This window comes from Triturus cristatus, chromosome 1_1, assembly GCF_964204655.1.
Source record: "Triturus cristatus chromosome 1_1, aTriCri1.1, whole genome shotgun sequence".
In the NCBI taxonomy this organism is placed as follows: domain Eukaryota; kingdom Metazoa; phylum Chordata; class Amphibia; order Caudata; family Salamandridae; genus Triturus; species Triturus cristatus.
In genome coordinates this window covers 186,639,965-186,664,842 of record NC_140579.1, presented here as the reverse complement: position 1 = coordinate 186,664,842, position 24,878 = coordinate 186,639,965, and the positions used below count along the sequence as shown (strand labels likewise).

Here is a 24,878-nt window from a genome sequence, read left to right as displayed (position 1 = left end):
CGATCTATGGCATCGGACATAACTTCTCCCAGTCCACCAATCAGGCCTTTAGCTTGCCGCCATATCCCATGCCTACTGTTTTGCATGTAACCTTTCCCACAAAGTAATCATCAGTCACACAGTCAGAAAATTACACAGGAATACACAATTACAGTTGGCGAAGCATAATACTATCATTCCGAATAGGACCTAACAAGGATTCTCACATAGCAAACATTCTATATTCGTGGTTTGTCAAATAGGAGTAACCAACACCAAATCCCTTTCTTACTACAGAAAACTGTGAGATTTCATGTACAAAATCTTCCCCGCAGGTTTCATACATAGTAATAACTATTCCCCATTAAATGGACTGATGTTAATATATGCTTTTCATAATAAATATGTCAGGCTTACTGCCTTTATCTTAACATTTCATAATAAAAAGATCAGGGCTATAGCCATGACTGCATCCTGTTTCCACACCCTGAAGATGCTGATGAAGTTCTTCAAATCGCTCCCAAGCAGTACTAGAACAAGCATTGAAAATGCAATAGGTCTCGCCTTTGATTAAGTTAAAGCCATTTGCTATGCTAATGGTATTGTATAGCAACACAAATGGCTTTAACTTAATCAAAGGCGAGACCTATTGCATTTTTAATGCTTGTTCAGACTTGCAGTGCCCGGCTATATCAGAGGGGCTCGTGTACAGTGTTTGGCCTGTGTGTGACTGTGTAGTAAGCTCTACCCAGGGCATCAAAAGCATCAATAGATCAGCATGCTATAAATAACACACTCAGACAGCAAAATAAGAGTGGCATAACACCACCATACTGGGGATACAAAAACATCCACATGCAGAAGATCAGACTTGCATAAAAGAAACACATCTAGGCAGAAATGACATATGGCAGCAGAATGATACCAGAACTAGAAAAATACATAGAATAGCATCATCACCAAACTTATGATGGCAAAGGATAAAAGTGACCAAAACCATCAAAGTCCTCCCCCTCCCCCATGAGCGATTTCTCACCTGAATAAAATCAGTAAAATATTACACAGTTCTTTTGCTAAAAGGTACCGCAGGTTGTATCCGGTCCAATTGTCCATAGCCGGCTCGCTCCTTTGCTTGCCGTTCACTTTAAGGTAACACCAACCAGTCCTTCCCGTATGCTGCAACCGCTTGTGGGTGATTCAAGTCTTCCTGTGACGTGGATAGGCACCACTGCGCAGACACACCTTGGCAACACACATCACAACGCGCCTGACTGAACGCACCCTCCAATACTCTGCATGAGACCAGGACCCTATTCCACGCGCTGGCCATGACAAGCATGCCCCTCCCTTGGCAACGAACACATCACAACAGCAGCACAGCCACATAATTCCTTTCCTGCACAGTGCAGACTCGCCCTTCCATAGCTGCTTCCTGGGAAGCACAGATAAACGTGCATCACATCAATCAGAAGTTGCAGTTTAAACGTCACCATACGCCGTAGTGTGATGCGAACAGGCGCTGCGCGACACCAATCCGGAGTACCCTGATGTGTGACGCGCACAAGATCGACACGCGTCACACAAATACCAATCCAGGAATCTCGAGGCAAGTAACTTGCAGGCTCACGAGCTCCCAGCACGAGCCGACATCGGAGCTTGGACTCACCAGCATATACACTCTGCTTAATCTGACACGCGGCCACCGTGCAATCTTGCAGCTTGAGATGTTGAGGTGAGTAACTTTGAAGGTAAATGCAACCTCAATGGTGTACACACTCCAATTAAGTTCGAAAAGTTCATAGAAATACCTTTAGGCGTAATTCGTGTCTAAATGAGTGCACCACCAAAGTCCCTTTGGTGAATTAAGCACTGCCAGATCTGTCAGTTCGCTTCGTGACTTGGCACAAATTTGTAAACAGCGCTGCCGGTCAATTTCAAGTTCATTCTCATGTACCGCTACCTGTAAACTAAATTACAGCAGGGAGGGAAAGCGCAAGCACGCCGCCATGCGCGAGGAAGGGAGGGAGGCTGTCCACATGCGCCTGCATTTTTTTGTCCCTCCGTGTAAGTTGCCAGGACAATACAAAGCTATTTGGCACAAGATGGCGTCGGACTGTCCATACGACGCGTGCATGTTAGCTTTGGCTGAAAGGCGAGAGCAACCATCTTTGTCCATCCGTACGCGTGCATGGAAAGCTTTGGAAGAATTGATCGCAAAAGGCACTCGCATGGAGAGTGCAGCGCATGCGCGCTGCTAATGCCAGGCGAGACCTAAAAACTGTCACTCACCCCCTAGTCACCAGCAGATTGGACTAGGGAACCACTCTATGCCGGGATCACCAAGCAACTCACTAGAAGACTACAAACCATCCAGAACTCAGAAGCCAGACTAATCTGTGGTGATGTCTTGTTATTCTATCAGGGTGGAATTCTCGGAGTAGTATTCCAGAACGCCAGAATGCCCTGTGTTGGAAGGTTCGGCAAAGGTATTTAGCAAAATAGATCTATCCTCCGCCTACCACCAAATTGTTCTAGAAGATTCATCCAAACAATTCACGGCTTTTGTTTCTCCCATCGGTACTTTTCAATTCAAGAGAATGCATTTTGGGCTAGCCTCTGCTGCGTCGGTTTTCCAGCGTGTGTTGGAAAATGTTCTGAAAGGTCTAAAAGGCGTAGTGACATTCCAAGATGATATTCTGGTGGCAGGGAAAGATATAAAGGATCATGATGAATTAATGGAGCAAGTTCTAATTAGACTCAAGAAAGCGGGGATTGTTGCTAATCGCAAGAAATGTGAGTTCACTAAAGACAGTATAGAGTATCTTGGTCATGTTATATCGGAGAAAGGGGTTTCACCAAGACCTGGCCTAGTCGACGCAATAGTCAAAGCACCGTGTCCAACAACAAAAGAACATGTTTCCTCATTTTTAGGAGTTTGTGAGTTTTATGCTAAATTTGTAGAGAATTTTTCAAGCAAGACGGCAAATTTGAGGGAATTGCTTAAGAAAAAGAAGGTTTTCACATGGTCTTCTGAGTGCCAAAGAGAATTTGAAAATCTAAAGAAAGAGATCAGTTCTCCTACTATGTTGGCACCTTTTGACTCTTCAAGACAATGCATCATTACTGTAGATGCAAGTAATGAAGGTTTGGGTGCGACTTTATCTCCGATAAACAGGAATGGAGAAGAAGTCACATTGGGGTTTGCATCTAGATCATTGAGAGACAGTGAAAAAATATACTCTGTGATCAACAAAGAACTGTTAGCATGTTGTTGGGCTGTAGAAAGGTTCAAATGTTTCATTTGGGGAAGGAGGTTTGTTTTGCAAACGGACCACAAACCTTTGGTCAATATTTTAACGGGTACAGTTATAAGAGACCATACACCAAGAATTTCGAGATTGAGTGCGAAATTATTGCAGTACGATCTCAAGATTGAATACATACCTGGGGGAAAAAATGTGAGGGCAGATTTTTTATCACGTGCACCAATGTCAGGTGAAACCAAATTTGATCTATGTGATGAGGATTTGGATGAATGTTTGCTTCTGTGGATGTGTGCCAAGGTCAGGCTATTAGTGAAGTAGAGTGGATTCAGAGTATGGAAGATGATGCAGATCTTGCCATTGTAAAAAAATGTGTGATCGAAGGTCGGCCGAGGGAACGAGTTTTGCCTGTTAATTTGCAAGTGTATGCAAAGATTGCAGATGAACTTCATTTTCAAAAAAATGGGATTCTGATGAGAGGTGATAGGTTTGTCCCACCTTTCGGTTTAAGGGAGAGAATTGTTGTGAATGGTCATGAGGGACATTTGGGGCAAACCATTACGAAAAGGAAAATCAGAGAAGATTTTTGGTGGCCCGCCATGGACACCGAAATTAATAATAAAATTGAAAGATGTGTCATTTGTGCAAACAGTGACAAGGGGATCAAACTTACAACTTTTCCATTACAACCTTGTGTATTACCTGAAGGGCCATGGGTAAAGATTGCCATTGATTTTATTGGTCCTTTTTATATGTTGCCACGTCAATACAGGTTTGCTTTGGTCATTGTGGATTATTTTACCAAATGGTGGGAGGTTGACTTCATGGAGGAGCCTAACACTAATTCAGTTTTAAATTCTCTCAAGAAGATTTTTCAGAGGGAGGGGTTACCAAAAGAGTTAGTTTCGGATAACGGTGTCCAGTTCACTTCGAGTGAAATGAGGGTTTTTCTGCAGAATAATGCCATGGTTCATAAGAGAGTTGCTCTTTATCACCCGCAAGCAAATGGGTTGGTGGAGAAAATGAATAGGACATTGGTTGAATGCATTCAGTGGGCAGTACAGAATTCTGTGCCTGTTAATGAGGCGGTTGAGAGTATGTTGTGGTCGCATCGCACTTCTCCCAATGCTGTGACGGGTAAGACTCCATTTGAACTTATGAGGGGACGTGTTTCTGCGTCTAAATTATGTCCTCCTTGGTTGAGGTCATTTCAATCTAAAATGGACAGGGTGAACCCCAGAGATGAGACAATGAGAAATAAAGTTGAACAATACCAGGAGAAGATGAAGGAGTATTATGATGAGAAGCATAGAGTTGGTGTTAAACAAACAAACATAGAGGTAGGTGATTGGGTTCGAATCAAGAATCCCACACATGTGGTAAAAGGAAATTCGAAATTTAGAGATCCTGTGCAGGTTGATGCGGTGTCAAGAAATGCTGTGAGGGTTCATGGGCGTGACTGGTGGAATAAGAATAGAGTATACAAAATCAATACGAACAGGGAGGAGGAGAATGTCCAAGGTGTGAGTGTGCAAGGTGTGAGCGGTGGTAGTAGAAGAAACACAATATCAGAAGTTTGCAGCAAGAATGTCCCTGATGAAAATACGTCTCCTGTTTTGCGCAGAAGCAAAAGGAGTGCTCTCAAGCCTGTCAGGTTTCGTGATGTATAAAGGAGCGACGAGAACTTAAGTGCAATAATGTTGTTTTAGTATTTTATATTGTTTTAGGGTTTTTTTGTTTTTCTGTAACTGTTATTTGCTTCTACTGCTGTTTCTCTTCAGAATGTTTAGAGGAGGGAAATGTGTGGTGATGTCTTGTTATTCTATCAGGGTGGAATTCTCTGCGTAGTATTCCAGAACGCCAGAATGCCCTGTGTTGGAAGGTTCGTGTCTGAACGGTTACTGCTGCCGTGGGGAAGCTGACAGAGGGTTGTCTAATAAACGTCTCTTCTACAACTAATGCCTCGGTGAGTGTTTTAACTTCCACATAATCCTCAACCTCCCACGCAGAATTCACATCAAACACCTCAGGAAACTACACTGGCTCCCTATACACAAGCAAACTAAAATCAAACTACTCACACACACATTCAAGGCACTCCACAACTCAGGCTCCAACTACCTAAACAGCCGCATCTCTTTCCACCAACCACCCAGACACCTCGGCTCAACAGGACTCCTATTTGCACACATCCCACACATCCACAAAAACTGTCTGGAGGACTGACGGTCTCTTACATCGCTCCTAAAGTGTGGAACGGCCTCTCACTCCACATCAGGACCTTCTCCTCTCTTTCTGAATTCCACAAGAAGTCAAAAACCTGTCTTTTCAATTAACCAACCTACTATATGCAGGGCTAGGTACACTCACCTCTTCAGAGGCAGGATCTCCTTGCAGGTTATAGAGCACTTTACAAATACACAAAACATAACACCATTGGCTTGCCACCTTAACCACTTTGTCCTAAGTTTGCCACAAACTAAAATGTGCAATACAAGCATGAAAACATTTGCAAAGCTGAAAGAGGGAGATTTGAAAAAAAATAATCAGGGAAACATATTATCAAAATCGGGAGTTTCCCACCTGAATGGTGTCTACTGGCATGTATGATACAAACTCTCTTTTAAGTAGAAGCACACATCTTCGGACAAATCAGATACTGTACTTAGAACCAAACATATGGGTGGAGCCTAAGCCCCTCTCTAATTAGTACTCTGAAAGCTCGTTTTTCACTTGATCACATAAAGTCAAGACTGACCTAAACAACCATACATGGAAGGACAATAAAATGAAGTGTATTAAACCTGCATTTAGACTGACACTAAATTCATTTATGCTACTCCTTACCAGGTGTTACGCAGTAGCCGACAAGGCTGAATGTAGGATGCGTGAAACTTTGGAAAGCAGGAGACATTCGACTGCAGAGAAGAGCCAAACCGCAAAGGGGGCAGCCATGCTTAACGAGGTGGCCATTTGCTGCTGTTATCGCGAGTGCACATACGCATGAGTACGCATTCCGGGCTAAAGGGGGAAGAAAGACTACGCTAGCAGAAGAACCATGCGACGTCTGTCAGCTGTGGGCCGCGCTCTCGTTTCTCAGGAACTTCTATAGTGGAGTTAGGATGTTAGTGGGAGCTCCACTGAAGGCACTAGTGTCGGGAAGAACATGCTCAGTAGTGAGAAGAGTGCCCGGCAAGGGCTCCCTAATGAGATGCTGAAGAGCCTATGGTTCCCTGAGATGCCTGTGCATGGCGCACATCGTTTATGCTGATGGAAAGGGCCAGGATAAAACTTGGAGAAGATGCAATATAAGGTACTTTTAATATTTAACATGGATTTCTTCGTTGTGCCGAACTGTTTTTTTGCTCTTTTTTTCTTGGTGCTTCTCAACTTTGTGTAGACACAACTAACCATAATCTACCAGATTTAATAATAAAAATAATATCTTGTTTAATAGCATTTCTGCTGATTCTAAGCATAGTAAGCGCAAATGTTACTATTATCCGATTTATGGAACTCCATTTACACATCTCAGAATGAAAGAAGGCCGAGATACCCATTGCTGGGACTCTAACTCATGACCCAGCAAGCATTCAACTCACTGATCACAGGGATTTTGTAGGGCCGATGATGTCTACTCATGCTATCCATAACTTAGACATGACTTGAATTATGCGATTCTACGATCTGAGCGTTTTCCACAAAATTATGGATTTACCAAAAAGAGCAAATAATCCATAGTCTCCTTCATAAATTGTAGATTTTAACCGGAAAAACAAATACATGTTTCTAGCTCTGCACGTTTTGGCACACAGAGTTTAACTGGTCATATTTCAGTTGGTGCTTGCTGTATCTAGGTGTTAAACTGCTACTAATGGGGTGAAACCTTTGCCCAGACAGTGTCGCATATGTAACAAGCATTTGCAATGCAATAGGTATTTTCCGAGAGTTTGAGCTATTGGCATTGTAAAAGATAATGCCTTTTATCGATTGTGGTTTACAAAGCCAATAGCTCAAACTTTCGCAAATGCGAGACCTACTGCACTGCAAGTGCTTGTTCATACAGTTTCTATGGTTTCATTGTGGTCAATGGTGGTGCAGGCAGTGTCCCTTGCGCCAATGACGCCAGTGCCTTGAATTAAGTCAGACTATTCTCCTCTCCTTAGGGTAAATGGCAAAGAGCCAAAAGTAGACAGACCCATCAATTGTACGACAGAGTCGATGTGCATGAGGATTGTATATCGACATATTTCCAGACCGGTATTACTACATGCCCCAGTACTTTGTGAAATCTATATTTCTTATTCGTGCAGGCAAAGCCATCACTCCAAATGCTTTCAGCAAACACTGAGTGTCTGAAGTCATTCCAGAACAACAGAGCCAAGACTGTTAAGAGGAATGGAGGTTTTACTTGAACTAAACAGAAAGAAACACACTGTGCTGACAACTTTAGAGCTAGATTCAAAGTTTCAAGTGATTGAAAATCTTTTTTAGCAACTTCTAAGACAGAACTGTTCGATACCATTACTCCAACTTCTAGACTAACCTCTTACTACCTGGTGAGCTACAGCAATCCCTTCAAGGGAGCTTGGCACCAATCACAATGTATTTTTAAAATAGGCACACAACTTATTTTTTAGGTCTTGTCTGGCGTTAGCAGCGCGCATGCGAGGGCCTTTTGGAATCAATACAGATTCCAAAGCGTGCATGCTGGCGTACAGAAGATGTGCATGTGCGGCGGAGATTACACGTGACATCAGATAGGTGCCGCTGCAGATTTACTGCCAGCATTTTCGCTTGTTTTAAGCCATGCCCTTAATTACATCGGCCACACCCCTTTGAGAGGTCCACCCCCAGTTTTTTCATCCAACTTAAAGCCCTGGTTCTTATTATCCCATCCAGTCATACAAGCAGTACCTCGCTTGTCGCTAAGCGGGAAATGCCAGAATGGTCGCATTAAGAAAAACAAGCATTGGCATAGCCAATAGGTCTCGCGTTTGGGACCTTATAAGTGTTTAGCCATGCAACAGTTGCATAACTAAATACTTATAAGGTCCCAAAAGCGAGACCTATTGGCTATGCCAAGCGGCCGCGAAAGTGAAAGTGATCACGATCGCGATCAAACATCAAAGCGGCCGCAAAAGTGAAAGTAATCGCGGTAAAGCGCGGCGCGCGCGCACATGCACTGTAGCTCTAGGCTGGCCTGGTAGCACTTTTTGGAGCCCTCTCAATAAGTCTCGCCAGACCAGCGCATGCGCTGGGTCAGGCGAGACCTAATAAAAGGACTGCCCAACCCAGTCAGCAGCCACAACAGTGGACGCTAGTCAGAAGCGCAACTAGAGGCAAATTTTGGGGGGGGGGGGGGGGGGGGGGGGGGGGGCTGAGCAAAAATTTCGGGGGGGGCTGAACTTTAAGCAATAGGCAGAGTGGAGCTGCAGGGGCTCTTAGAAGGGGTGAAACAACAGCGAGGCCTCATTAACATGCGAATGGTCTTTCAAAGACCTGTGAAGTGCTCGGGTGCGGCTGCTTTTTTACCCGGGAAGGTGTCTCATCCCGGGCTGCCACACACGACGGGGGGGGGGCTGCAGCCATTTGAGTCCAATGGGTGTTGCGCGCCTGACGCTAGTTCTAATACGCCTACCAGCGTGACTTTGTCTTGTTGATGCAGTGTCTCCTGACTGCATACCCTGTAAGGCTGCCCGGGGGGGGGGGGGTTGCGTAGCGGCCCGCCCCCTTAGAGGGCGGCCGCCTTAGTGCCACAGGAAGGCACAGGGGTGGGAGGTCGAGTCCCTGGGCTACTCCAGGGGAGACCCCAGCAGATGGTTGCTTCCGGCGGGGGCGGGGAGGAGACAGGGGTATATATTCTGTCTCCGCCCCCTCCTCGCCCTCTTGTCCGCTCGTTCGCCTTTCGCAGGTCGCTGCGCCATCATTTCGCCGGCGTGGTATAGTCGTGCGCTCCACCTCCAGCACTTCTACTTGGTGAGTTTGCCGGTGACTTCCTCTCGCCCCGGCCCTGTCCCTGTGCAGTTAAAGGGATGGGGCCCTGTGGTCGGCGAACCACGGGCGGGGGGGGGGGGGGGGCCGGGACGGTGCTAGAGTGTATGTCGGCTGCGGGGCGAGTTTGGTGGGGGGGCTAGGGATGGGGCCCTGTGGTCGGCGAACCACGGGCGGGGGGGGGGGGGGGGGCCGGGACGGTGCTAGAGTGTATGTCGGCTGCGGGGCGAGTTTGGTGGGGGGGCTAGAGCACGCCTAGGTCGTGGAATTTGGCGCCGTTACCCTCGCTTCCCTCCCGCTCTGGGGGGTCTTGGTAGATTGGCCACGGGCGGCACGATGGCTCGCTAGGGCGCGGGAGGCATTTTGGCCCTCGGGCGGCCATGCTCCACTCCAGCCTCAGTGTCGGTGCAGAGGCACGACCCATCGTGCGAGACAGGGATTGGGGTATTGTTAGGGGCAAGGTAGCTGGCTCTTCCACCCGGTAGCTTCCTATGTCTCGCGGGAGAGCGAGCAGGGACGCTTATGGTGGGTCTTGGCCGCGGTGTCGTTTGGGGGAGAGGTTTCATGCGCCGCCTGCAGGAGGTGTGCCAAGTCGTTTACCGTGTGCGTTTACGACACAACGTAAGCTGTTTTAGTTTTCAGAGCCCCCTTTCGTCTTGTCAACTATTCGATGACCTGATATTCATTGCCGGGTCTCGTGGCGCAGTGGACTAACGTGTCCATTGCAGGATCCCGTGTTTGTTCGGGGAGAGGAGTTGGCCTAACGGCAAGGGCGGTCGACCTCGAAAACCGGGTTCGAGTCTAGCCATTACAATAAAACGTCCTGTGATTCAGGGCAAATCACTTATTCTTCCCGTACATAACGAAAACCAATGTTGAATGTTCCCACATTTAACGCAACTGGTGGTATGTAAAGCGCTCTGATACCCGATACCTCGGGGACAGTTCGCGCTATATAAAACGTCATTATTTTTCAGAGGTACAGCGGTCTTGTCGCGAAGGGACAGGGACTTCGTGTCACGCCCCCCTGGTGTAGTGGTATTGCAGTTTTTAACGTGTTTCTTTAAATCGGACAGGTACTGTTCATGGTTGGTATTACACGTAGCGCTGCGACGGGAATTGTGCGTAATCTCGAGCAGCACCATCTCCAGTCTATTCTCTTGGGGGTATCTATGCTCTCGAAGCCGTCTCAAGTTCATAGGTGCAGGAGCTAGTGTCCTATCCAGTCTACATTTGCTTTGCATTTTGTGACTTGTGGTCTTGATTTCATAACGTGATGAACAGGTCTACAAGTTCTAGAAAGGAAGGGGCGCTGGGATTAGAGGTGTCGGCGCTGAGTGGGCGGCATCACCACAACATCAATCTCGAAGGCGTTTAAAAGGAAAATGAGCAAGAACTATGCCTTTCAATTTGATGTTTTCCTCTAGAGGTCACAGGTCGCCTTCCCCACTAACAAATCGTTGCGTCGTCATTTGGACATGGCACTATGTTTACTTTCCCTTTCTGACTTGTCTGTAGAGCCTAACTAGAGTCTGGCGTGTTTCCAGGGCGTGTGAAACTAGACTACACGGCCCCTATTGCTTTTGAAATACTGGTCAATGAAGTTTACAAGTAATTCAAAATACACCAGCAGCAGGAAAAGTTCAAACAAGGCATGCTTTTTAAATATTTAGAGTGAGATTTAAATAACGATTTAATGAAGCGGAAGCATAACATGACACTTTACTAGTGCGATCCCCAAATGTGTGCTGAAAGTCCCAAATTTGACACACATTGTAAGTCCCACAGGAACACAGCATCGTTTTTGAATTTTACTATGTCAGTTACAAGGTAAATAAATCCACGTCACAGCAATGCATAAAACCCACGTCCTAATGATCGCCAACATTCTAGTGGGAAAGGCATAGATAAAAATGTGCAAAGGCACAGTGGGCTTAGCAAGGGTGCCGGGCCCCAATGCCCCAACACTCATACAAATCTATGCATGGAGGGCTGGTTCACTAACGAAAGGTGGAGTACTCTACCTGTGATTGAGTGCCAAGTTATCGTACTGCTAAGCCTTTCATCCACCTGCGGCGATAGAATGAGTTCCATTGAGTTGGGTAACAAGAACCATCTATTATTTAGCGCAAAGTTACCTACGGGTGAACGTGCTCCCTTGTTGTTATGATTACCTGGGATTGGAGAGGTCGGGTGATTTGGTTAGGAAGTTCGAAACAGTTGAGAATAAGCCTGGATCTAGAAATAAGGGATCAGGATTTCCTCTTGAATTCCGCTGGCTCTGGATTTTACACAGGCGGGGCTAGAACTCCCGCAGTTTATAGGGCCTTCCTTCTCTGTCTGCTGGGGATTTTCCTCCTCAGCCGCTTGCAGTATCTTCGGCTTTTCTTTGTGCCGGGGGCTGTTGGTGGTCCCGGGTTCCGCTTATATCATTTATATGCCCAGAATACTGTAAGCTTGTTGTTGGATAGTAGTAGGGGTCCGGTTTCACGTCGAGTGCTCCCCCGGCGGCCCCCTGGGTCCATGGGCTGCGGGAGCACATCCGGACTCGGACATGATCTCAGGCTGTCTGGTGCCCTGCCTCGGCGATATCAGGTTTGTTGCGGCCAAGTTGTCAGCTTTCTTTAGTATCCCCAAGCCTTCGTTGCTGCTTAATTTTCTTATGCAACGAACAACCATTGACGAAGTCTATAGTTCTGACGGGTAGGATTGAGGCCAGTGGTGTATTGGCCACCGGGTGTCACTGCCGCATTGTGTTCGTTCGGCCCACACCGTCCTATTGAATTATCGAGTCTCCAGGTTGTACTGCATACACATCGCAAAGCATACAATATTAGAACATTGATTATTGTGGCAAATGAGTTAATTTGGCCAGAAAGCGACTCTGAGCTTGTGATTCTCCGCACTAAGCAACCGTTAACTATATTGCCTACCAGTAGGGATGTCATGAGACTCATACACTTTGAGTCCTTTGGCCTAGGTAACATTTCCGATACACCGATTCACACGCTTATGAATGATTGGCTCTGCGTAATTTGTGTGCGATGCAAAGTGTTCGGACACCCTACACTCGTAGGAGTGTCGCTATATACTAATTCTATGCGGCTGAGTGTGGTTAGGGAGACTTGGTCACTGTTAAAGGGGGCTAGTGAGGGAATGTGTGGTGGAGGTGGCATTGGGGTGTGTCAACAAACATTGTTGCAGAAGGCGCCACCAACACCTAGGCCGGCCCCGGGTTTAACCCCCGGCATCCCCAGTTCTATCCAGGTGAGGGGTGGGACCTTCGCCTGGCTTGGGCACCCCTCATGTCCGCGTGTCTTGCAGTCCAGGTGCCGGTGCTCGCCATGAGCGCATTTCATCCACATATCCTGCAGCAATGTGTGCGTGGATGCGTGCACCAGTATGGATAATTTTAATCAAGTCTAAGCAGCCTTGGTTGTGGAAACGTGCTAGTGCTGGCCGCGGGTTTCTGAGCAGCGGCCCGTGCACAGGCACACATTCATTTACAAATTAAAAACTGGTGAATAGCGACAACAGTCCAGGAGCCTGGCTTTCGCCTGGTCTCAGCGCGGTTTCTCCTGCCGTCGGGACAATGCAGTGATAAAGTGTAGTTTGGTAGACAGTTGTAATGGGGATGCAACTTCTAAGTGACTGATTAGGATTTACACAGCCTCATCATTCCGGAACCATTACATGTACAACGGAGCCACAGTTGTTGCTTAAGTTACGGAGGCAACTATCTTAAAAAAAAAAAAAAAAATGGGGCCGCACTTGCCACACACAGGCACTATGTGGTAAGAGTAGGAGGTTAAGGTAAATGCCCAACAGGTTACGATGACTGTGGAATTATATTGTTATTGGCGTTGAGTGAGGATCGGCGGTGCTGAAGGTTTGCCTCTAACGGAAAGGGAAGAGCTGGGGGGGGGCCTTCCTTCGGAGGAGGTCACTGTATAGCCTGTGCATTTCCTTTTTCCTCGCCTTTTATTAAGGGCTCCTCCGGGTGTTGTATAGAATTTGCTGTCTGCTGGTGTGGGGATGCCAGCCCAGCTTTCGTTTCGCTGCAAGTCTGACATGAGGTAGAATAGCCCTCGGTTGGCCATGCAACTGAGCTATAATGGGGAATTATTTCACTACATGCAATTAGCAGCACTGATTAGTCAATAGAGGGGCTTGTTGTAGGTAGTGCACCGTGTGTAGTAAATATAGGGATGTGATGACGTGCTTAGGATGTCAGGTAACTGGAGTCATGTTTAACGTTTCAACACCTTTGCGTTCACATACTCTTATTGGAATCCATTTCTCAATGTGCATAGATTAACGCCATGAATGGTGATCAGTCAGGTTCGCAGTGAATGTTGTAAATAGACCTGGTGAAGCAATGATCTGCCTGACTTTGCCTGTGTTGGACTTGGCCCTTCTGGCAGGTTCACCCCTGGACTTTTTGGCTTTTTATTAGTGACTTGGTGTGGTAATTTTTTTGGTTTCTGCGCACTTTCCCTGTGTCCCAGGGTAAAGTGCGTGCGTGCTCTGAGTGCATGTGGTGAGATAGGCCTGCCCTCCCATAGGAATGCATGGGGAGTGTATGTGTCACTAGTAGTTCCTGATGCGTGGGGTGTGCAGGCCCGAGTTTGGTATGTGCGGACTCGTGGGAGTGAATGCTGCGCGATGATGTGTGCGGCGTGCATGTACCTAATGTGGAAGTGCCACTTCTAGAGGTGGGCACTTCTGTGTGCAGTGTGTCTGTCGCGTGATTGGCTGGTCATGTCATGTGACGGGCTAGGGATTCCCCAGAGTCAGGATGAGTCACCCAGTGGTGAATGGGGAGATCAGCAGCTAGATAGGTGGGAGGAGTACACCTGGGTCCTGAATAGGACAGGGTTTTCCACACACAATGCTGGCCCCGCCCCCTGTGGTGCGACTGACGACCCTAGCCCTGCCAGTGAATAGAGTGAGGGGCTGAGCACATCAAGGGTGCTCCCCAACCAGCTGCGACTGGTTTTCCCCCTCACCCTGAACCCAGAACAAAGGGTTTGACTGTATAAAAATGGGGCTGTGTCCCCACAGAAACTGTTCTCTGCCAGGATCTTACCTGAGGGGGGCTGCTGCTGCTGCCGCTGGACCAGAGGACCGCCACTTGGACTACCTCCCTGCCTGGAGGCCCAGTGAGCTGGCTCTGGGTCCAGCCTTGCCCCCCACCCCTGCCTTGCTGTGTGCAGGGGAGGACTTTGCTGGACTTTTATGCTTATTTTCCCCTAAGCGCTGGGAGCGCTTTATTTGTATCCCTAAAGCGCCTGGGAGCTTCTATTGGCCTTTAGCGCTGAAAGCGCTTTCACTTTTGATCCCTAGCGCTAGGAGCGCTTTATTTCTGCTAGCCGGTGCCCACCCGGCGTTTGCCCCGTTTTTGCCGATTCTAGAGTCTCCTGGCAGGTGCCCACCCTGCCAGGGACATTGCTGTAACTGTAAGCGGGTGCCCACCCCGCGAAACATTGTTCTATCATCCCGAGGGAGCCTACCCCTCTGGTTGCCGAGTTGTAGAATCACCGCCGCGGCCGGGCTTGTAGGAAGTCAGGCAGGCCGGGGGCGGGACTCCGGGACATCCGGAACAGGAAACAGGAGGGCGGGAGCCTACCCCGCCTCCCTCCGACGACTCACGGCTAATTTCGAGCCCCGGAGCAGGCAGGAGCCTACCCTGCGCCCCGGGGCACTCGGGAGGAAAAGCGCCGTGTCCCCCACCCAGGCGGGAGCCCACCCCGCGCTGGACGGCGCCGAAGGTAGGGAGGAAAAGCAGCAGTGGTTGGCGGGGCTCCCGTGAGGAGGAGAGAGCCCCGCGCCTACCCCGGAGGAGGCGCCCCCGCCGTGAGGAGTCCTGCGTCTGTCCGGTGAGTGGGGGCTGAGTGAGGAGCTCCCGTAGGGCTCCTCCGTATCCTTTCCCTATCCCCTCCACCATACGGGGGCATTCTCTGACCAGCAGAGCGGCCCCGGAAGGCAGCGGGCCGCTCCCACGTTTCTGGGGGCATTGTTCAAAGGGGCCCATTGTCGTTCAGAGCCTGCGAGGCTCACGAGTCCCCCGTGAGGGGCTCCAACGAAGGGGCCATTATTTCTCGAGCTTAGAAGGCTCTGGGGGGCATTTCCAGTTGTCTGAGCCCACGAGGCTCCAACGAAGGAGCACAGTATTATTTAGAGCCTGCGAGGCTCTAGGGGGCATTTCATTTGTTTCAGAGCCCTGGGAGGCTCCAACGTTGGCCCCAGCATTTCTCCAGTTGCCCAGCACTTAGTGGGCAACTGCTACGTGTAGGTTGTGCTTTGTGCGCGCTGGTTGGCGCAGCCTGCGCCGGCGTGCCCTGACTTTTCTGGACGCAGGGCGTCCTTGCCCCTACTAGGCCAGTTGGCCCAGGGACTGCCACAGATAGTGGCTAATGTGAGTTTTTGCGCCATTGTACCTTTCCTGCACCTCTGAATGTGGTTATGCGTCATGTGCTTTGCTTTACACCTCTGAATGTTATGCATCATGTGTTTATGTGCTTAGACCCCTACGGGTATTGTGATACTTCGGTGGTTGTTTGTTTTCCCCTAGTACAGGTGGTACTAAGGAGGTCCTGGTTCTCTGCGCAATATATTCCTAAGGTGGTTAGGGTTGCGTAGGTGGTACTTACCTGATACCAGTAGTTACTGGTTGTGTGCTACATATGTTATTTTGTACTACAGTATTATTCCTATGTTCTAAAAAGTGCTAATTCCTGACAGTGGTCCAGGTGGCCCTGTCCCCTGTATATATAATCCCTTGTAAATTCTGCCCGTGCCTGTTGGCACATTGTAGAGTGTGTGTCTTTATCTAATGTGTTGTGTATAATACAAAGGCTATTTTTATAGAATACCTTGTGTGGAGTTTCCTTTGTGGTGGGCCTTGGGTGTTGTTGCTGGGTGCGCGCGCAAACGCTTTACACATCGCCTCAGGGATAAGCCTGACTGCTCTTGCCAAGCTACCAAGGGGGTGAGCAGGGGTTATCTTTGGCGTGTAACTCCCCAGCCCTGACTAGAGTGGTGGTTTCTGTCTGGCTTTGGCACAAGCCCTAGCCAACCAGAAATCCCATTTCTAACAGCCTGGGTCACCAGTAATGACTACGGCTCTCACTGTTGGTAATGCACATCCTTCTCGGGATGGGCTCGGGCCCGTAGGTATCCCATGTGCCTTCTGATTCAAATAATATTTACACTGCAAGGGCTTGGGAGTGTACAACTTTAGTAAGTTTGGCTATTAGTGTTGGTGACCCTCCCTTACCATGCCTGAACGGAGGCATTTTCCAAAGAGGATATGCCCGTTAGCTCCTGAGGGTAGGATGTCCTAGCGGCAAGGAACAGCTAGGGTGGTTTACGTGTGCTTCAGCAATCAATAAATAAATAAATAAAGAATATGCAACGGGGGCCCTGGCTCACACAGTAGTGGGCAAAGATCACACACGCCACAGGTGCCGAGGCCGGTTCTGATGCCTGGCGTTGGGCTCCCAGGTTACTTCTGAAGGGCTAGGCCTTCAGGTGCTGAAAGGATGTCCGTTGTTATTTTCTCGATTTGTTATTCGATTGGTTATTTCCAGTGTTATCCGCGGGTGTAGAGCGTTAGGCGCTTGTTGTCTTTTCATCTGGTTGTTTTGATGTGGGATGGTGTTTTCTTTGGGCACAGCCACGTGGTGGGTTTTCTGTGTCGGTCTGGGGTTAGCCTTCCGTTAACCTTCTGATTGAGTTGCTACTACTGTTATTAGTATTAAACACATCAGGTACTTGTTGGAACCCAACTATAGGTACTCTAGGACGCATGTCCTCCATCACACACGCTTCAGACCAGACTGCCCCTCCTCCCCCCCCGCACCCCCCCCCCAATCCTTGGAGCAATAGGGGTCCAAATACTGGTGGGGTTGGCAGGCTTGGACAGAGGTTGGTGGCGAGCTCCCACATCATTCGGTAGGAGGATCTCGAAGATTCTTTGGGCAGGTCATTGGTAGCTCCTCCCGCTGTATTTGCTGTCATCTTATTCTCACTGGAAACCCCTACTCCTTCACGCCTATTGTAAGCTGAGGATGCTGGTTGACGCTGTTGGACCTGCTATTAGTTATTACACACACCTGTGTGCCTTGGCATGGTTTGTTTCGCATCAGGGCCAGTTTGGGGTTACTGGCGAATTGTTTGCTCCAGGGCTGAAGCGGGCACTTCTAGAACAGGGCTAGATTGCTTAGGCCGGGCAGCAGGACAAAGGTCTTTTCGGCACGGGCAGAATGGTGCAGGCTGCGCAGTAGCGCCATTGCAGTACATAGATTTGTCAACATCCTGCTAGGAATTGATTAGCAGCAGGAAGGTATTGAACCATGGTGAGCAATTGGTTTTGGGTTCGTGCTCAACAGGAGCAAGGGAATTGCTTTCTGTTCCATCAGGGTACGGGGACCGTCTATAGCACCAGATACTGTAAAGCTGCCATTCTCGCCCTGGGCTGGGGTGTCAATGTCATCCAACTTTGCAGCCAGACTCTGAGCAGGCAAAGGCATACTTGTGATGGTGAAACGGGCATTCAGCAGTAGAGTTAGATGTGTCATCATACCCCGGTATAACGTCAGTGATGAAACATAGATTGTGGCTACACACGACCAGGCACTCTAGGGCAGCGGGGGTGTGCCAGTGCCAAGAGGGTGCGGGTTGCCTGGGTAGGGCTACTGGCTTGGAGGGAGCACTACTCGGATCGCCACAAGGGCACATTTTGCATTCATAGAAGGCTGAATTGATGCTTTTATGGCATGGTGCCAGTTGCTTTAGTTATGCGCATGTTTCTTGGCAGTGTGAGAAACATTCAGAACGCAATGCTGGTGGTTAGCCTGTTGTCATGCTGTTCAGAGGTATTTTAGCTCAGGCATGGCCAAACATGGGTTATAGGCCGGTGGTCTGCCCTGGGATTCGTGTTAACAGGCAGGTGAAGCAGCAGATCTTGGAGGGGCTTGGGTTTGACCTCTGGATACTAGGGCGGAGCCTGGTTGCTCACTTAGTAGCCCGCCCTTGAGTTCAACGAAACAGGTACCTTTGATGCGAGTATCGGTACCGGGTAACTTCTCCCGCCCTCCAGCACTGGCTGGCAGCTATGCAGGTTGTGGAAGTGGCCTTCCAACGGGGGCGATATGGTCCATTGATTAAGGGAAACCCCGGGGTAACACTTTTATAGCTACAAATTAGCAGGAGACTAATTGGCTTTCCCAAGATTCAAAATAGAGAAGAAATTTACACGTTGGTTCTCCTCCGTGGTCACTCTGTCCTGTCTCTCCCTGGCATACTAGCAGATTTTTGGGAGGGCAAGGCTTTACAGTTGGTGGTGACTGATGGAATACGATGGGCGTACTCCAACTGAGTGAAAGAGGAAGTAAGGGGGCTTGCAACGCTTACCTCCTCCCGCATTGGCACTGCCAGGCAGGAGTGTCTTGTCAAAGGGATTGTTCTTTAGCCATGCAAAGGCAACTTTGGACCATCGCCTATCTTGGGTTTAAGGTCATTTCAGTCAAATCCACGGGGGAATTTAGAGGTTGGGGGAACCTGTCCTGATGGTGCATGCTGGCCGCCGGCCCGGTTGGGCGTAGACTTGTTTTGGCTGGACCTGGGAGAAGCCCGGTATAAGCATGCGGTAGGTAAAAAGGACTACCTGGAGCCATGCGCGGTTGCGCAGAGCAAAGAGGTCTTGGCCTCATCAGGCATGGTCTCATGCACGCAAGTCCACAGGGTGCCTAGAGGGAGATGGGGTGCTCCTCTCTAGTTTAGGCATGGATCTTTTCCTACTGGACCTAGGGGAATCTTTGGCTGCAGCAGGTTGTATGGAAATAGGTCTACCTTGGTGGGGGGCCCTGGTAGTGACGGTGGCCACTCCCAAGGCTGTGGAGGAGTTACAGGGCGATCCAGGGTCTGCACATACCAAGGGGTTCATCATGCAGCAGCACCGCGGGGTGCTAAGCCAGGATACCCAGGGATGTTTTAGCGTGTCCCCTGGAAGAACGACGGCGCCCCGTTAGCCGACAGGCGGTTGTGGGTCTGAGCAACCGGGGGCTGCCATGTATGCTCCGCCCACCCATCACGGGGGGCGTGTAAAGCAAGTGGACTGGTGGTCCACGGATGGGAGGGGTGGCCCCCCCCAATATTTGGTAACCACCATTTGGCGTTGCCATGGTGACTCTAGGCTTATCAGACGGGCAGGCGGCATAGGGGCTGGCCTGCCCTGGGATCGCCCGTAAGATAACCCACCATGTTTGCATATTGGTTATGCTAATAAACCTGCAGCAATATTTCTCCACTTACAATACAGTGTTGTGTGTTTTATTTATGTACTTATGTGTTTTGGGACAACTGTTGCCGATATTGGCACTATTGCCCTCAACCGGCAGGCCACTGCAGATCTAACAGGACTATTTACGCCATGAGATAATTGCTAGAGGCATATTTTTGGAAGAGCAAGATTTTTAAATTCTCAAAATTCCCCAAATTTGCGACCCGCAACTCCATTATGGTCTTGGCAAAGAGACATATATCCAACACACTTACCGCTTACATCATCAGCGGAAGCCTGGTGTCCTCGTAACCGTCAGCCCTTCATCTGTTATGTCGTGGGCCTAGGCCCACATGATGAACAATGACTGGCACAGACACCGTGGCTATCGTTAGCTAACTGGCCACGAGCACGTGCACTCGGGCCCCTTTATTCGCCGGGTCACCTGACTGGTGACGTCCGTGTTGGATGGGTGAGGGGGTGTGTGTGTGGGCCAGCCCTCGGGGGAGTGGCTGGCAGAAAACACTAGACTGTGTCCAGCAGGACACAACATTCCTCCCAAATTTTAATAAAACGAAAAACACCAAACAAAAGTCCAACCTATGTGAAGGAATGAGAAAAACAACTAAAATAATGGAAGTCCCACAGTTCAGAGATGTAGTTCGCAGGACACCGATGGACAGGTGCAGCTGGGAGCACCCGGACGTCTTTGCACATGTCCATACTTTAACCAGGTATATCTGGGGATGAACACGATGCTGCTGAAATCCGGACCTTTCAGCTTCGCTTCAGTTGAGGGATGGTCCACCTACGTGATGTTCATCGGTCCAGCGTACTCTTGCTGTGAGGCAATCGGTATCTTATTGTTCAACATGGGTGCATCAGGAGCGTATAGATGAGTCCACTGTAACACACCAGACGATTGCGTCGCTTGATCCTTTGACGACAGTCTTGGCCTTCTGTGACCTGTTGAGATTCTCGGTTGGATGGCCTGGGTACTTCCTGGAATCCATTGGTGGGGCACAGTACAGACCATCTCTCACGCTCTGGGAGGCCCCTTGGATGAGTTGCCCCGGGACTGCATATGGGCTCTGACTCTGGAGCCACTGCCTCGTCACTCGTGCAAACTTCAGGGGTGGATGTGTCTTGGCCAGAAACATGCTCTCGCTACCAGGATCAGGACATGCGCTGGTTCAACAGATGGTCACTGTATTTTCGGATCGTCGCTGGTTCTGGCAAATGGTGTGGGACTCCAGTTATTGTTCTTGACGCGCCAACGATGGCAGTGATGCACATGACAGATGATGGAGTGGCTGCCATGAGACGACTTGCACCACATCTGGTGATAGCTGGCAGTGAATAGGGATGACTGGCGAATCTATGCAGTCATGATACTCGTCGGACACTTGGTGCAGCTCTTCTGATTTTGCATTTGTGTAAGTAGAACAGGGATGCCCTTTTCTTTAAGCAGCCGGCGACAGGTGGATGACGGTCGCTATGAAGAATGATGTCACCCCACCCCAGTGGCTGTCGTATCTTAGAAGGTGCACTCAGGTGATCGTGCGAGTATTTGTTCTAGTCCCCTTTTGTTGATTCCCACTGTTCCCTTGTTGTCGTCCGTTTTCCTGGAATAGGACTTTCACTGTCCTATATCTCGCCACTCCTTATCTTCTCTAGAATGTGTCAACAGACCACGTAATGCAGGTCGCTTCTTGCTGCAGTGGCATCTTGCTGCAATGACATCGTGTTGCAGTGGCATCGTGCTGCAAATGGCATCGTGTTGCAGTGGCATCTTGCTGCAATGGCATTGTGTTGCAGTGGCATCTTGCTGCAATGACATCGTGTTGCAGTGGCATCGTGTTGCAGTAGCGTCATGCTGCAATGGCATCGTGTTGCAGTAGCATCATGCTGCAAAGGCATCGTGTTGCAGTAGCATCATGCTGCAAAGGCATCGTGTTGCAGTAGCATCGTGCTGCACTGGCATCGTGTTGCAGTGCAAGTCGCTTCTACACCTGTGCTTCTCAGGTGCGTCAGCCATTTCAGGAACGGCAGTGGAGGTAGGTGAGTTTTAATGGATCCGTTGTGTAAGACCTTCCATACCCTTCCTCTCCTTGACAGAGTATTCCAGCTGTAATTTCGGATCGCTTGGGAGGTATGTATCTCCCTTCTCTTGCGTCAGTAGTGGTGACGTGCCACTCGGAGTGCTGGACTCTCCTCCTGCCTGCACCGGACTGTTGCACACCAGTGTCTTAAGGCAGTATTGGGGGCACTCCCTGAATAATCTCTGGCTCACTGCTGGGCGACGTTGGTGCAGGTGGGGTGATTACGATCTCTCTTCCTCCTGCTTTCGGGCCACACAGGGCCCCTCTCCCTTCTGGGAATTTCCTTGGTGCTTTACAGATGGCGGGTAATCGCCCTTCCGTCTCCTCTTTTCCTTGCCTCTGCTCTGGCAGCAGTGGCGCTGTATACTTGCTTTTCTTGCTGCGGTGGTCACTTGCCACAAATAGTGTATATACTTGTCTATCACTTTTTCTGAGAAATATCAGCCAGGTTCTCTTTACTGCGATGGGACTATTCACCGCAAGTTGGCGTGCAAAATGCTCGCATTTCTCAGTCACTGTTGTGTGGCTTCTTCTCTCGGTTCACTACACTTTCAGCTTTCCAGGGTAGGTAATTCTCTGACTGAAGACATTGGTAGTGGCATCAGGGTGGCTCCGTGTGCATGGCAGCAGGGTGTCTCTCTCTCCTGGTCGGGGGTCTCTCTCTCTCCACCGGCCTGGGGGTCTCTTCTCTCTCCACCGGCCTGGGGGTCTCTTCTCTCTCCACCGGCCTGGGGGTCTCTTCTCTCTCCACCAGCCTGGGGGGGTCTCTCACTCACTCCACTGGCCTGGGGGGTCTCTCACTCTCTCCACCAGCCTGGGGGATCTCTTCTTCTCCCTCCACCAGCCTGGGGGATCTCTCACTCTCTCCACCGGCCTGGGGGGTCTCGTCTTCTCTCCACCGGCCTGGGGGTCTCTTCTCTCCACCGGCCTGGGGGGTCTCTCACTCTCTCCACCGGCCTGGGGGGTCTCTCACTCTGCATCAGTCTCTTATTGTCAACCTGACATGCAGTCCATGGGGCAGGTGGCACCATTCTGATCCATCTATTGCTGTGATGTCTTGACCATTGCTTAGTTCCTCCCACTCTGTCCTCTCCTTATGTTTGGCTGGGGTGACCAGTACAGTGGGCGTGGGCGCTTTTCGTTTTAGGTGCAGTGTTGTGTTACGTCATGCACTCACTGTGTGGCTGCGTACGTGCTTGGCGCTGTGTGTCTGTGCTCCTGGCGCCTAACTGCGCCTTATCTCTTTATCCTTAGAGCTGTGTAGTTTCTTGGCACCACTTTGGCATGGCGGCTTTCCTGCACAATCACTTTATGCCCTTGTCAGACTTCACTGTGTTCCTGTTCAGCGTTGCCTTTTTATTTCTGCTAGTGCAATATTGTCCCTCACTTGTGTTGTGCTGCAACAACCAGTTCGGTGCTGCTGCTGGCACTGGTTGTGTTCTTTAGCGTATTATTATTATTATTTATTTATTCTTTTTAACACATGGATAACATTCTTCTCTGGCACTTAGTGCATGCTGCAGAAATTGGATCCTTTTTCTGGTCTGCTTGTCGATATTATTCTTTTCCTTGGCCGCAATAGCGCAAAACGGCCACTAGATGGCGCTGCAGGGCAAACTCTGGCCGTCTGCGGTCGTTTTCCTTCGTTCTGGAACCACGCTCGGTTCCTTTATGCTGCCGTTTGTCCTGTACTCCCCGGGCTTCGATGGGGCAGAGGAATGGAGGGCAGGCACCTCGTGGAGGGTGCTACCTTCTTCTTTCCAGCCCCGATGCCCACCGAGCTGCAGATACACCTGGACGTTCCTGGGCCTCAGTGCACGGCACCAGCGGTCCTCGTGGCGCCACGGCCACTCTCTACTGCGGTAAGATTCCGCTCCGTTTAATTTCTTTTCTGCACAGATCTGAATGGGCATTTAAGCTAATGTTACTCCACACCCGGCAGCCCTCGTGTGCTTCGGCACTTTTCATTGACGGCCGCCTGGACAGAGTTTGCACTTGCGATGCTCTGATCGTCCGCTGGCGGGACACGGTCTCTTCCTTACTCCACCCCATCGCTGCAGCCTCGCAGTTCACACGCTGCGCGGGGGGGGGCGTAAGTTTAGCGCAGCTGCCGGTATGGGGCAGTGTCAGTCTCCTTCGAGGGGTGACATAGCGGGCTACCGCTTTACTTCCTACTCTCCCCTCATTACGCTCTCTTCAATGCCCCCGATGTCCCGCAGCCAGGGCTCACCTTACACCCGCGGGAATTGTAGGCGGATCAACAGCGGGATGGGCCCCTGCTCCGCTCGATTGCGTTGTGGCCAGCCTTCATCCCTGCAGTCCTCGCTGGACACAGCTGTGCACCGGCGTTTCTCCGGTCAGCAACGGGCCGCTTCCGTTTACTGTGCGGAGCTCCATGACAGCCCGGCACTATCGCCATCCCGGGCTCACCTTGGCCCGATCGCTGGACAGGCTCACTTCTTCCTCAGGGCAAGTCTCAGCAGTCCGGCCTCGCCCGTGTTCCGTCTGCGTTCATGGGGCTTTACCTCACGCCAGCGGTAGGAACTGCAGGATCGTCATGCGCGGGGCGGGCTTCCGCCACCTCAGCTTCACCGTGGGGCCCTTCACACGCCCCTCGGATACGTCGACGATATGATCACCTGCTTCAGGGTCTGCCCTCTGTAAGGGCGATGCACAGTCCCCCTTCTCTTGCGGGAACACGGCGGCTGCACACGCGGGATAGACCCGCTCGTCGCCAAATGTTATGTCGTGGGCCTAGGCCCACATGATGAACAATGACTGGCACAGACACCGTGGCTATCGTTAGCTAACTGGCCACGAGCACGTGCACTCGGGCCCCTTTATTCGCCGGGTCACCTGACTGGTGACGTCCGTGTTGGATGGGTGAGGGGGTGTGTGTGTGGGCCAGCCCTCGGGGGAGTGGCTGGCAGAAAACACTAGACTGTGTCCAGCAGGACACAACATCATCCATCTCTCTGTTGTCCCGAAACATCCACTCCTTCCACAATTCTTCCAGCTCCCAGGGCACATCAGAACTGGAAATGACAAGCAGCAAGATACCCCGCCGTTGTCACGTGATGCGACCTTAACACTGTCACCCCCTGCTCACGTGATTAACAGAGCGGCGCTGAAGCAGCGGCACTGGTCCAGCTCCTGTCTCTTTCCAGCAGGTGGCGCATCCTCTCATACGCCAGGAAGTCAAATTTCAATAGTGAAGTCTAGTCGCGCGCCTCCTTCACCTCACAGACTGCATTT

The 24,878-nt window shown here is 50.1% G+C and overlaps 1 protein-coding gene across 1 annotated transcript in view; it reads right to left on the bottom strand.

Annotated features, from left to right (window-relative positions):
* LOC146869955 (testis-specific serine/threonine-protein kinase 4-like) overlaps positions 1 to 24,878 on the bottom strand; it is a 678,484-nt gene that overhangs the window by 184,407 nt on the left and 469,199 nt on the right. The window lies entirely within an intron of this gene.